The 13,929-nt window shown below is 42.6% G+C and overlaps 1 pseudogene; it reads left to right on the top strand.

The window, feature by feature from the left end:
- The first annotated feature begins 4,249 nt into the window (after positions 1 to 4,249).
- LOC135964943 (small ribosomal subunit protein uS5 pseudogene) lies at positions 4,250 to 5,016 on the top strand (annotated as a pseudogene).
- The last annotated feature ends 8,913 nt before the right edge of the window (positions 5,017 to 13,929 follow it).

Here is a 13,929-nt window from a genome sequence, read left to right as displayed (position 1 = left end):
TCCAGCCACACATGAAATGGTGTGCCACCTGCTGCTTCTGCCATCCCCCTCGATGCTTCTGCAGTGTCCGTGACAACTGTGTGGAGGAATTTGATCATCACTTCCCTGGATGAACAACTGTATTGGTCGCTGGAACTACCATTATTTCTTCCTCTTCCTCCTTTTGTTGGCAGCCCACATTGTGGCCGTGTTTGCTTTTGGCCTCCTTTATTTCCTCTACCACACAGAGGAACTCTCAGGGGTCTGCACGGCTGTCACAATAGCAGTAATGTGTGTGGCTGGCTTATTCTTCATCCCTGTAGCTGGCTTCAAGGGATTTCACGTGGTGCTGGTAACTAGGGTATATAGAATGAACCAACAGGTTGTAGGTAAATTCCAGGGAGGTGTGAACCCTTCACCAAGGCTGCTGTAACAATGTTAGCTGTGTTCTCTGCAGTTCCCCAGCACTCAGGTATTTGGGGGACAAAATTGCTGCCTCTGCTAAATTGTGCAGGAAGGGTAAGTGTTGGCCTTTGGCTTGTTGAAGGCATTCCTAGTGTTAGTTGAATATCAAGTCAGAGTATCCTGCAAAGGAAGTGGCAGGAATAAGAGAAGCTAGGTCACCATACAAATCTCCTAACAATTTCTCCCATCTTTGCGTGGTCTCAGAAGTGATCTTTCACTCATGCAGAGAACTGTAGTGTGAGTTTCCTAGCCCTCCATCCTCCCCATATGTCAGATGTGGGTCAGATGGCAGCCTTGCAGGGCTTAAGTGAATATGGTAGGGCCTCTTGAGGCCATCTGGAGCCAGGTCTGCCATAAATGAGACCACAGTGGAGGTGATGGCTACTGAGAAGAACATGGTGGAGGGCATGGGGGCTGAGCTGTGAAATACACACTCAGCTGCCCTCACTGAGCTCTCAATGGAAAAGGAAACTGACAAAGGGTCAAGTCATGAGGGATATGTTTCTGGAACCATTTATAACAGTTGAGGGACTAGAACATGATTTCTCAATCTATTCCAGGCCCTTTTGCTTCATTGGACTCCCATTTTGTGCTTTTGTAGAAAATTGATTTTTGTGTTCTGTGTGCTCAGGTACTGCGAAAATTTTTCCCTCTCACATCAGGCTGAAAAGCCACCTTTCTTGGGAGGTTTTGTACCTAGAAGACTACTTCTGTACCACATGGGATGGGAGTGTTAACAATTCAGTCTTTGAAAATCAAATGTATGTGGGTCTCTGATGAGGCTGGTGTAAAACTGTGTATGTGAGAGTCCAGATATTCAATAAGTATTCATCTCTGTGTAACAGGTTCTCCAACTGGTATAGTGAAAAAAGCTCTGCTAGTATCTTTGTTTCTTCTATCTGGACATTCTAGAAGACAAGGAACAAGAAAACGTGTAAAAATATACCCTGTATCCTGGTGGCTATTTGGAAGGAAGCAGAGAAACCTGGAGAAGAGTGCAATAGGCCTGGGATCTCTGTCAGTTTTGAGCCATTGTCTCTGTCAGTTTGTGAGTCTGGGTTTGCCCATCTGTGCAGTGATAAAGTGTGAATTCGTATGTTTATCTAGGGAGTGGAATGTATGCATTTAAAAGTCTGGAATGCTTTGGTTTCATTTTCTTGCCAGATTTTCCTGGCAACACCTCCCTTATCATATTGAATACTACTGATCAGAGCAGATATCCTTGTTTTTTTTCTGATCTTACATATTAAAAGTTCAGTTTTTTACCATCAAAATACTGTTTTGGGTTTTTCATATATGACTTACAGAAAGTTGAGGGCATTGTCTTCTATTCATACTTTATTGTGGGTGCTAAATTTTGTGAAATGGTTTTCTGCATCAATTGAGGTGATTGTACTTTTTCTGTCATTTTGCTAATATGATGCAGTACTTTGATTTTCAACTGTACTTACATTTCAGGAGTCAATCTCTCTTGGTTATGTTGTATAATGTTTTTAATATGTTGCTCAATAAAGTTTGTTGGTGTTTGAGTATTTTTGTGTCAAAATTCATAATGATTATTAATGCTATTTTTCTTGGTTTCTTAAGCCATTTTGCACCTGGTGGGGGGGCCCGCCGTGCTTTCTCTGAGACCTCACCTATGTGAGTAATAAGCCTCAGTGTGTGTGTGTACTACATAAACATCAGTGTCAACATCAGAACCACACCCTTTCAGGTTCCCATAATTGGCAGGACAGGCAGGGTTTCTAGATGTGGATCTCCACATCCTATGCTTGTCTGCCTTACTCTGTGCTGTCACCCTGCTCTACAGCCTGATGGCCAGTGTGCAGTTGGAGCTGCTACTTGCAGCTCTGTGCTGCATTGTTGTATCACAGCAGGCCTCAGTTCTAGACTTAGCCAGTGGAGGTCCTTGTCATTCAGGAGCAGGAGTATGGGATTGGAGTCCCCCTTGAAGTCATTATGATTTGGGTCTTTTGGTTGAGACTTATCTGTGTATTTTGGAATGAAGCTGTGACTGATACTGGGTTTTGACCTTGATCTACAGGTCAAGTGGTGGGGATTTGTATTGTTTTATTCTATGCAAGTTGTGGGCCTACTGAGTGATCATGTCAGAAAGAAGAGTCATATGAAAAAGACAAAAGGAAGAGAAAGAGAGTGGGTCATTAGTTGGCATCTTGAGGTCCACACTCACCTGGACCCTTAGGTACCTCTGTTGCCTCTGCTGCCCCTGCTTCTAACTCAGCAAAAACCCAATCCCCCAGGTTGTCAGGAACAACCCTTGTGGCATTCTTGTAGCACAGTAAAGGTGTTCATTTAAACCTGAATAAAGCCTTGTGTCATTAAACCACACAAAACATCTATTGTCATACAGGAGGCCTCTAACTGATACTACCCATTTGAAGATCTGTGGAGGAAAAAATTTCACACACCGCAGTTGAGAGGACGTTTGCTTCCTTAAAATATTACCAGTGACCAGAAAACAAAACAGCAAATAAAGGTAATAAAGTTTTTCTTATTTCCTTCCTTCTGACGACAAAAAGCTAAAACAAAAGTCCATGATTGGAACCATTTGGAAATTGAACATACACTAACAGAATTTGAGAAAATTCAATACTGATTATTGATCAAAAACACTTAACATGGGCTGGGCACAGTGGCTTATGTCTGTAATCCTAGCACTTGGGAGGCCAAGGTGGGTGGATCACTTGAGGTCAGGAGTTTGAGATCAGACTTGTCAACATGGTAAAACCCCATCTCTACTAAAAATACAAAAATTATCTGGGCATCGTGGTGTATGTTTGTAATCCTGGCTACTCTGGAGGCTGAGGCAGCAGAATTGCTTGAACCTAGGAGCCAGAGGTTGCAGTGAACCAAGCTCCAGCCTAGGCGATGGAATGAGACTCCATCTCAAACAAACAAACAAACAAACAAAAAACACAATAGGAATTGAAGAAAACTACATCAAATTGAAGCCATATATGAAAAACCCACAGCTAACATACTCAACAGTAAAAGGCTGAAAGCTTTTCCTCTAAGATGAGGAACAGGACTAGGATACTCACTCTCACCTCTTCTATTAGACATGTCACTCCAAGTTCTAGCCAGAACAATTACACAAGAACAAGATATAAAAGTCTTTTACATTGGGCAGGGAGAAACAAAAGTATGTATTTTTTTAGATGACAAAATCCCTATGGAAAAATTTCTTAAGGATTAATTTTTAAAACTTTAAACTATATAGTCATCCTTCAGTTTTCATGGGGGATTGGTCCCAGGACTGCTCTCACATACTAATGTTTATGGAACCACAATTGCCTTATATAAAATGCCACAGTATTTACATATAACCTATACATATTCTCTTACATATTTTAAATCTTCTCAAATATTTATAATACCTTATACAATGCAAGTACTATGTAAAGATTTGTTATACTGTATTATTTAGGGAATAATGAGAAGAAAAAGTGTACGTGTTCAGTACAGCTGAAACCATCCATTTTTTGTCTTAATATTTCTGACCTGTGGTTGTTGAAAACTTGGAAGTAGAACCCAAGGATATGGAGCGCCACCTATATATGATTTAAGCAAAGTTGTAGAATACAAAATCAGCACAAAGAATCTGTTGCAATGGCGGACGACGCCGGTGCAGCGGGCGGGGCGGGGCGGGGCGGGGGTGGCGCGGAGGCCCTGGTGGCTCTGGGATGGAGAACCACGGTGGCTTCAGCGGGGGTTTCGGCAGTGGCATCCGGGGCGGGGTCGCCACCGTGGACTGGGCCGGGGCCAAGGCCGCAGAGCTCGCGGAGGCAAGGCCGAGGATAAGGAGTGGATGCCCGTCACCAAGCTGGGCCGCTTGGTCAAGGACATGAAGATAAAGTCCCTGGAGGAGATCTACCTCTTCTCCCTGCCCATTAAGGAATCTGAGATCATTGACTTTTTCTTGGGGGCCTCTCTCAAAGACGAGGTTTTGAAGATTATGCCGGTGCAGAAGCAGACCCGTGCTGGCCAGCACACCAGGTTCAAGGCGTTTGCTGCTCTCCGGGACTACAATGGCCACATCGGCCTGGTTGTTAAATGCTCTAAGGAGGTGGCCACGGCCATCTGTGGGGCCATCATCTTGGCCAAACTCTCCATTGTCCCCGTGCGCAGGGGCTGCTGGGGGAACAAGATCGGCAAGCCCCACACCGTCCCTTGCAAGGTGACAGGCCACTGTGGCTCTGTGCTGGTGCGCCTCATCCCTGCACCCAGGGGCACTGGCATCCTCTCAGCGCCTGTGCCCAAGAAGCTGCTCATGATAGTTGGTATCGATGACTGCTACACCTCAGCCCGGGGCTGTACTGCCACCCTGGGCAACTTCGCCAAGGCCACCTTTGATGCCATCTCTAAGACCTACAGCTACCTGACCCCTGACCTCTGGAAGGAGACTGTATTTGCCAAGTCTCCCTATCAGGAATTCACTGACCACCTTGTTAAGACCCACACCTGAGTCTCCGTGCAGCGGACCCAGGCTCCAGCTGTGGCTACACCATAGGGTTTTTATACAAGAAAAATAAAGTGAATTAAGCCTGAAAAAAAAAAAAAAGAATCTATTGTGTTTCTATATACTATCAATGACCAATCAGAAAAGAAAATTAAGCAAACAATCCCATTTATAATAGCATGACAAAGAACAGATGCTTAAGAAAAATAGTAACCAAGAAAGCAAAAGATTTATATAATGAAAAGTACAAAGTATTGCTACAAGAAATCAAAGAAGATACAAATAAATAGAAACATTTCTGGGATATTGAGAAATATCTACTTTGCTTTTTTCTTATGTCTTAGGTTAGAGTTCTTAAAATATTTGGAATCTACAAAGTGATAAGTTTTTGTTGTTGTTTTTTTTTTTTGTATACTAATGAGATGACTATTAGTTCAGGGGTTCTGGATAGCCTCAGGATTGTCATGGCTGCCAGGGGAACCTACCCTGTGATTAGAGGGTTGGATTGTTCAGCCCCCTGCCAGACCTCCCTGGAGGGGATAGAGACTGAAACTATCAACAATGGCTAATGATAGGATCACTTGGAGATTTCTAGAGGGTGGTCCACCCAGAGAGAGCATGGATGCTCCATGCTCTTTCCCAAATATCCTGCCCTATATAGCTCTTCCATCTGTCTGTTCATCTGTATTTTTTGTAATATTCTTTATAATTAATGGGCAAACAAGTAAATCAGTAAAGTGTTTACTTGTAATCAGTAATAAGTAACGTGTTTCCTTGAGTTCTGTGAGCCCCTATAGCAAGTTATTCGAATCTGAGGTCATGGTCATGGTAACTCCAAGGTAGAGCTGCTCAGTCAGAATTTGCAGACGTCCAGATTTGTAACTGGCATCTGAAGTGGCAGGCCAGTTACAAATCTGGATGTGGGCTGGAGACCTTAACCTGTGAATCCGATGCTATCTCCAAGAAGTGTTTGAATTCAGCTGAATTAGAGGACACTTGCTGGTGTCTGCTGGAGAATCTCCTGCAGAATCCCTTGCTTCTGATGTGTGGAAAGAACCCCACACATCTGATCACAGAAGCGTTCTGTGTTTATTGCTGTGTAAGAGTGTGAAAAATTACTATTTTTCTTTATATTCTTAGAGACTCTAATGTTCATAGATTGGATGACCATATTGTTAATATGCCAAAACTACCCAAAATGATCCACATATTTAATGCAATATTTATTAAAATTTCAACGGGATTTTCTTGCAAAAATGCTTTTTAAACTCTCAAGTTGTTTCTCTGTGTTTTACTGATATTCTTTGGAGTTTTCTTAAAACACATGTTTCAAGGTCTTTGACTATGAGACCACACATCTTCATCACTTTAGTGTCAATCTCTGGTGCTTTAGCTTTCAAGTCATGGTTTTATGAATGTATTTGATGCTTGTGGGCATCAAATGAGCACATTACATGATTAGGTATTTATTACAGCCTCAGCGGTCTGGCTTTGTGCTTATTCTTTCACAGATTCTAAGCAGGTTGGTTATTGTGTTCTCCTATGGTCACTGCTTCTTTTCAGCATTAGAGGGCGCTCTAAGCCTAGGTTTGCACATGTTCAAAGTTGCTGTGTCGTTCTGGCCGGAAAAGACTAGAAGAGGGCTTGAAGTGGCTACTCCAACCCACTGGCTTTGCAAGTTTCCTGATGGGACTGGGACAGGTCCAGAGATTCTGTTTATGGTCCTCTGGTTGGGGTCAGGCACTTTAGTGCTCTGCCCAGTGTGAGGCCCGGCACTGGGCTTCATGGCAACATGTGCCTGCTTCCCTCTCCTTCCTTTAAGCAGACACTGCCTCTGTCTGTGCTGTGCTTCCTGGGGTAGGGGAATGATGAGACTGGCAGTCTCATGGCTACCACAGCTGCTGTAATGCTGAGTCACACCCAAAGCCCACAGCCAGAGACCAGCACAGCACAGAGTGATGCCCAAGGCCCACACTGCTACAACTGCCTGCCACTGAGGTTTATGTGTGTCTCAAGGCTGCTGCAGAGCGTCAGTGGTGATGTGGGCTGGGAAACAAGACTGTCTCACCAAGGCTGTGGGTCTCTATCTGGCACTGTGGCGGGTCCAGCAGCTCCGTCCACAGGCACCAGCCTGGAGTCAAGGCCACTGGGTTTTGCCTAGTGTTGGATTTCACCATGGCCAGCCTGGCACTGGGTTTCCAGGCAAAGCCTTGAGCTCATGTTCCTCTCCTTTTCCCTAGTAGATAGTCACTTCCAGTATTGTGCTGCTGAGGAATGGTGGGGACAGTCCCTTGGTCACCAAGGCTTAGCTGGGCAATGCCCAAAGCTCATGGAAATTGGAACCAGAAAAAAACCTGGAGCATGTCCCAGACCAGTGCTGATATGCTCCGCCTGCTGCTCAAGTTTACTCATCGCCCAATGCCACTGGAGAAGGCCAGCAGTGATACAAACCAGAACCTGAGACTGTCCTGTTGGGGCTGCAGTTTTCCACCAGGTGCTGGGGGGAGTCTAGGGACTTTGTCCATGGGTCCTGGTCTGGGGTCAGGACTGTAGGGTTCTCCCTGGCATTGCATTTTACTGTGATGGGCCCAGCACTGGCCTTCAAGTCAAAACCCTTCACTCTCATCACTTTCCTTCCTCAAGTGAGCCATGTCCCTGAGCTGCACTGCCTGGAGTTGGGGAAAGGGGGAGATTAGCAATGGAATATTGTCTTTCCTCCATATTCAAAGCCTCTTTTCTTATTGCTGTGCTAAAATCAGGTACTCTGATCTCTCACCTGGTTGCCTTAGCTCTTGTGAAGGTATTTCTGTGCTTAGTTGTTCAATTTTATTTTTCTGCGGAGGAGATGATTTCTGGAGGGTCCTATTTCACCATCTTGCTTCATTCTTCCCTCAATTAAAGATTATTTCCCAAAGCCTCCTTCTGATTTTCCTGGAGCTGACTCTCCTGTCTCCATCTTTAAGGGTTTTTCATATTAAATATTTAGCCTTAAATGGCTTTAAGTTTTGGCAGATAAATTTCTCTTGGGGAAGGAGCAGAAACAACCCTTGTATTCATATACAAAAGAGAGGGAGAGGAAAGCCCTGTCCACTTCTCTCCAGGTCTCCAGGGCTGAATTCTCTTGCCACGAGCTTTGCTCACTCCACTTAGACCTGCTGGGAAGTGGGCACAGATGACGGAGCCGGGACTGTTTACCATTTAGGCCTCAAGGTTTGCTGATATCTCATCTCCATAGTTTTCCTTCTGCCCGTTCTCTCCTTTCATAGGATTTGAGTGATGTAGCTCTGCCTGTGGAAACTATCTACCTCCTACCACCTTCTCCATCAAATCTTCCGCGCTCATATTTATTTGTACTGTGTGCTCCTGGAGTCTCCAAATTGACTGAGGTGGTTCCTCTTGTGCCTATTTGGAATACAGACTGGCTGGAAGTTTCCAAACGCCCTGTGAGAAGCTGCGTCTGTAAGATAGATGTCTTGGTACACCATGGTCTTTCCACAGTCTCTCTTGGTCTCTGTTTTCTTGCTGGGCACTAAATTCGATAACTAATGATGAGTGAAAAAAGAGTGACAAGGAATTGAAGAATACTTTCTTCACTTTATGTTTTCATGGATCCAAGGCATGCCCCAGCCAACACAGCAGATAAAGCAGGACATTGAGAATTTCAGTGCTCCAGTGGGGGTTCCAGCAGGAGGCACCCAATAATCACTACAGAGTGAGCTCTAACCATCCTGCTCTGGCGGGCAGGAGACTAGGAACCTGCCTTTTCTGCTCTGAACGGCACAGATGCATCTCTGGTGCGTCTAGGGGGACAGTTCGAGGAAGGTAAATTTTAGAAAACTGTGGCCATGTTTGAAAGACTGGAGAGAGCTGAACTCACTGAAAGGCTTCTATTACTCTATGAGCAGAGAGACAGGAGGCTATAGAAGAGATAATCATAGTGAAAGTTGTGAGGATCCAGAGTAAACAGGAGGGAAAGGGAGACTTCATCCTATAGGAAGGGCCAGGCCAGGACCATCCTTCAGCACAGCAGTCCCAGGTACCACAGGCTTGTGAAGCTAAACCTGTCTGACCTCACATTTGGGAATGACACCTGATCTCTGGTCAGATGAGAGAGGCAGCAAGTGCTGACTCCAGGTTCTGTATAAAGTCTGATCAGTCATGCAGAACGACGGACATTGCACCAAAGGTCAATAATATTTTAACGAATAATATACCTGTAGCATTTATTTATTGCATTTTGTTATATAAGAAACAATTTCAGGCCAGGTGCAGTGGCTCATGCCTGTAATCCCAATACTTTGGGAGGCCAAGGTGGGTGGATCACGAGGTCACGAGTTCAAGACCAGCCTGGCCAAGATACTGAAACCCCATCTCTACTAAAAATACAAAAAATTAGCTGGGTGTCGTGGCAGGAACCTGTAATCCCAGCTACTCAGGAAACTGAGGCAGGAGGATTGCTTGAACCCAGGAAGTGGAGGTTGCAGTGAGCTGAGATCATGCCACTGCACTTTAGCCTGGGCAACAGAATGAGACTCCGTCTCAAAAACAAAACAAAACAAAACAAACAAAACAAAACAAAACCACTTTCTCTATTGGTTCATTTAAAACATTTAATCACACTAAAATGATTCTTAAATAATTTCACAGATGAGAATTGTGAGTTTCAGATTGGGGAATCATTTGTCCATAGTCACAATTAATAAGACTCATGACATAATTGCTTGCATGTGGTTAGTTCACAGATTTAATTAAAATACCTTTGATGAGAGTTTACTTATAGATTTTCAAGTATTTTAGAATCAGCAGTCAGTAGTCACCTTTAGCATCTCATTGTAGAATGGTCAGGATATTTACACCACACCTTATGTCATGTCCTCATGGTAAAATGCATCATGTATTTAGAGTGTATTCATCTCTGTGAATGTATCTAAAAGGCATATGCCAAGTCAGCCTGGAGAATATTTGACTGGGCCCCAAGCAGATTTTGACCTTTTAATATACACAGCTACCTTTTCCCAGTGGAAAGGGAGATAGTCCTTGACCATTTCCTGTGGACGTTGCCAGAGATGGTGCAGGCTGAATAAGAATGCCCACCATCTATCCAGGAACCAGTGTTCTTCAAGGATGTTGCTTTGGACTTCACCAGGGAGAGTGTGTCCTGCAGAGAAAGCAGCACAGAGGTGCTTTGCTAGAGAGGCATAGCCATCTGTGCATGGGATGTCTGTGGCTGACACTTCCAAACTCGTGTATTTAATACAAAGTCATCCAGAACACTTTCTCCGTATTCCACCCTGCCTGTATCCTGATTCCTAGACTTCCTTACATGTGCACGAAGGAAATGTGTTTATTCACATATTTACTTACTCATTCACTGACTCTGCAATGATGAGGGGGCACTGGCTCTGGGAAGGGAGGTTGGAGAAGGAGGCAGAATACAGTTTGGGGTTAAGGCTCGGTAATGGAAGAGAGACTGGGAAGCTGAGGACCAGGAGCAAGGAAAAGCTCTACTCAGCCTCCCCTGGTGATGCTATGCTCACCAGGGGCTGGCAGGACCTGCAGGTTTGTGACCTGAAGTGGAGGGTCAGTGCAGCCACATACCCAAGGCAGGCACCTAATGTGTGGGCTTCACTAGGAAGGAGGGTGTCCTGAGGACAGCAATAGAAACAGCGCTCCTGTTGTCTCACATTGGAGTTTCTTGTTCCCACATTCTCCTGTCCCAGTGAACAGCATAGGACCATCCTTCCCACATGCTGAGTTCCTTCCCTTTTGGCACAGGAAGGGGTGTGTTGATTTGAAGCCCTAAAATAAATATTCTCAGCACTCAGGACCTATTTGTCAATACTGATTGTACCTAAGAAAGTACCCTGGAGGAAGAGAAAAGGAGGAAGCGTCAGAAATGGCACCTTTCCTTATAGAATCACGGGTCTGTCTCCATCCTGCAGTGCTGTGTTTAGGACTTGCTCATCTTCTCCGACTCTGCAGTGTCCTGCCTCACACATTTGCTCACATTTACCGAGGGCCTGGCTTCAGCCCTCTCCCATCTCCTTGTCACAGCCTCCCAGTGAAATGAAAGCTGTGAAGAGCTTCTGTTTGGGGCATCATCCTTGGCAGGGCTCCACCCCAGACCTACGGTGGCAACGAAGAGCAGATCCTGTGTGGTCAGTGGGGTTGGGCTGCAGCAATTGTTCAGAGTCCACATCTGGATACACTGTCTGCTCTTTGTGGTCCAGGATTAAAGAAACAGCACACCTCAGTGCTGTATTAATGGCAGGAAGAGCTGGAAAATTCAGGACAAGGAAGATTTTTGAAAAGGAAACTGCTCTGCCTAATGCTGCAATGAACTTGAAGCTAAACCGAGTGAATCAGTATACTTTTGACTTTAAACTAGTAATTACAATTTTAGAAATACAATGGAAAAGAATATTCAAAACCTGATACTAGTGAAAAATAAAGGTTCCACTACATTTAGGTAATAAAGGGTGTTTTTTTCTATCATTGCTTTAAAAAAGTTGAATCAACCTAAATATCTAATGCTAGCAAGTTGTTTAAATCATTGACAGCACATCCATCTCAATGAAATCTTGTTCATGGAGGTACTCTCATTCATCTTTTGTTATAGGTTAAAGAAATTTAAAATTCTGCTGAGACATTGAAGCAGACAACTTTCTTAGCCATCCAGAGGTTGAAGCAAAATTCTGGTTATTAAATATTATTTTTCTTGTAAATAATATATTTATCTTGTGGTAAAATTATTAACAATGACACAGCTTTGATACTAAGGAGTAAAACACCCTTCCTTGTCACATCCTCCACTACCAATCATTGTCTCTACTGGGAGCCACTGTCATCATGGTACTACATATTAAAATATTTGCTTTTAAGCTCTGTCTTGGAGTATTTTCTTAGTTAGGACATATGGGTACTATACAATTTTTACTATTATAAATAATGTGACTGTGGATTCTGTGGGCCGTGATGATGTCATGGCAGACGTCAGGTTTTTTCTGGGTTGGGCAACTTGAAGTGTGAGTGTGGGGCCAAATTTTTGATACATTCTGGAAAGATCCCTTTCACAAAGCTGCAAAGATAGTCTCTCCCACCAAAGACGTGTGCTTTCCCTCCTGCTTTAACCGATACCTAGTAAGACACTCTTTTATTTTTATTTTCTTTGTTTTTTGATCTAAGGTCTCACTCTGTTACCCAAGCTGGAGTACAGTGATATCAACATAGTTCACTGTAGCCTCAACGTCTTGGGCTCAAGTGATCCTCCCACCTCAGCATCCTGAGTAGCTGCAACCACAGGCATGTGCCACCATACCAGGATAATTACACACTCTTTTATATACAGGATAATTACGTTTAAGTTGTGAAAATAACATGTTTTCTTTTGGATTCCTACTTATTTGACTATATGTAAGCCTGGCATTCTATGTGTGAAGTTTATTTTCATTTTTGGGTCATTTTTTGAGTCATTGTTTATTTTGTTTTAAGTAGTATTAAGGTCATTTTATTTCAATATTGTTTGGTATGTGTTTTGTATTTGATTCATTTAGAAGTTTAAGATAATACATCGTATTAGTCTGTTCTCACACTGCTAATAAAGACATATCCGAGAGTGGGTAATTTATCAGGGAAAGAGGTTTAATTGACTCAGTTTCACATGACTGGGTAGCCCTGGCAATCATGGCTGAAGGCAAATGAGGAGCAAAGTCATGTCTTATATGATGACAAGCAAGAGAGCTTTTGCAAGGGGAATCCCATTTATAAAAGTGTCAGATCTCATGAGACTTATTCACTCCCACGAGAACAGTATAGGGGAACCACTCCCATGATTTAATTATCTCTACCTAGCCCCGCCCATGACATATGGGGATTATTACAATGCAAGATGAGATTTGCGTGGGGGCATAGCCAAACTATATTATACATGTAAGTTTCTATCAAACTTGACAAGCCCTCCATTTTGTTTCCTTTTACTATAATTTTGTCTCTTGATTAATACATAAGAGACTTTTTTTGAAATATGTTGACTTCAGGTTTAAAGTACACTAAATTTGTGTCGTAAAGATCTTTATTTTACTACCTTTTCTGATCCAAGGATTTGATTTGTCTTAAAACATGTCTTTTTGTGTGTGTGTCATTCAGTAAAGTTTTATGAGTTTTTGCAGGCCTAGACATGTCTTGTAAATGTGTATTTTGGTACATTTGATAATCAAGATAGACGTTGATTGTCTGTGTTATGCTGTTGTTATTCCTGTTGTTCATCCATTATTACTACTGAAGAGTAGTATGTTGACCATGCATTTACCCAATTTTCTGGATGTTGTGTTTCTAACAGTTCATGTTCTGAATGTTAAAATAGATTTTCTTCCTTTTCTAGTTTACATCCATGTCATCTGTGAACAGCTACAATTCAGATTCTTTGAATCAGCTTCTTTCCTGTTTTTCTTCTCTTCCTTGTTTTGGTTCCTATTCAGCCATCTCACACAGTGGTGAATTGTGAGAGCCCAGTCCCCTCCATCTTTTAACTTTACCTTTATTGAAATACTTCTAATTTTTTTCTTGATTAGTATATTTGCAGAATTTTCCTTTTTTACTAAGAATTTTTAAATTATGCTATTTTGCATGTGTAATCATCAAATACTTTATTCTAGGATCTAATGTTGTAATTTTTCTTTCTTTAATTTTTTGACTTAATGCATAAAGTTTGAATTGTAAATTATTGTTTTATTAGCAGGATAAAATTCAATTTATATTAATGGCTAAATTTAAATGGATTACATTGTTTATGTTTTTGTTTGTCTCTGATGGAGATTAAAGCTAAAATATTCTATATGTTTTATTTTCATTTAATATGGTTTTAAAATGATCAAATTAACAAAATGAACAATCTTACAATATTCACATTGCACAGAAACTCTATCTGATGTAAAATTTATGCACACTCATGCTGAAATAAATCAGATCTTATCAGGTTCCCAATAAAGGCCAGGGTAATCTTTAAA

This window comes from Macaca fascicularis, chromosome 9 (genome assembly GCF_037993035.2).
Source record: "Macaca fascicularis isolate 582-1 chromosome 9, T2T-MFA8v1.1".
NCBI classification, from domain to species: Eukaryota; Metazoa; Chordata; class Mammalia; order Primates; family Cercopithecidae; genus Macaca; species Macaca fascicularis.
Note: the sequence above shows the minus strand (reverse complement) of the source record. Positions and strands in the feature narration are given on the sequence as shown.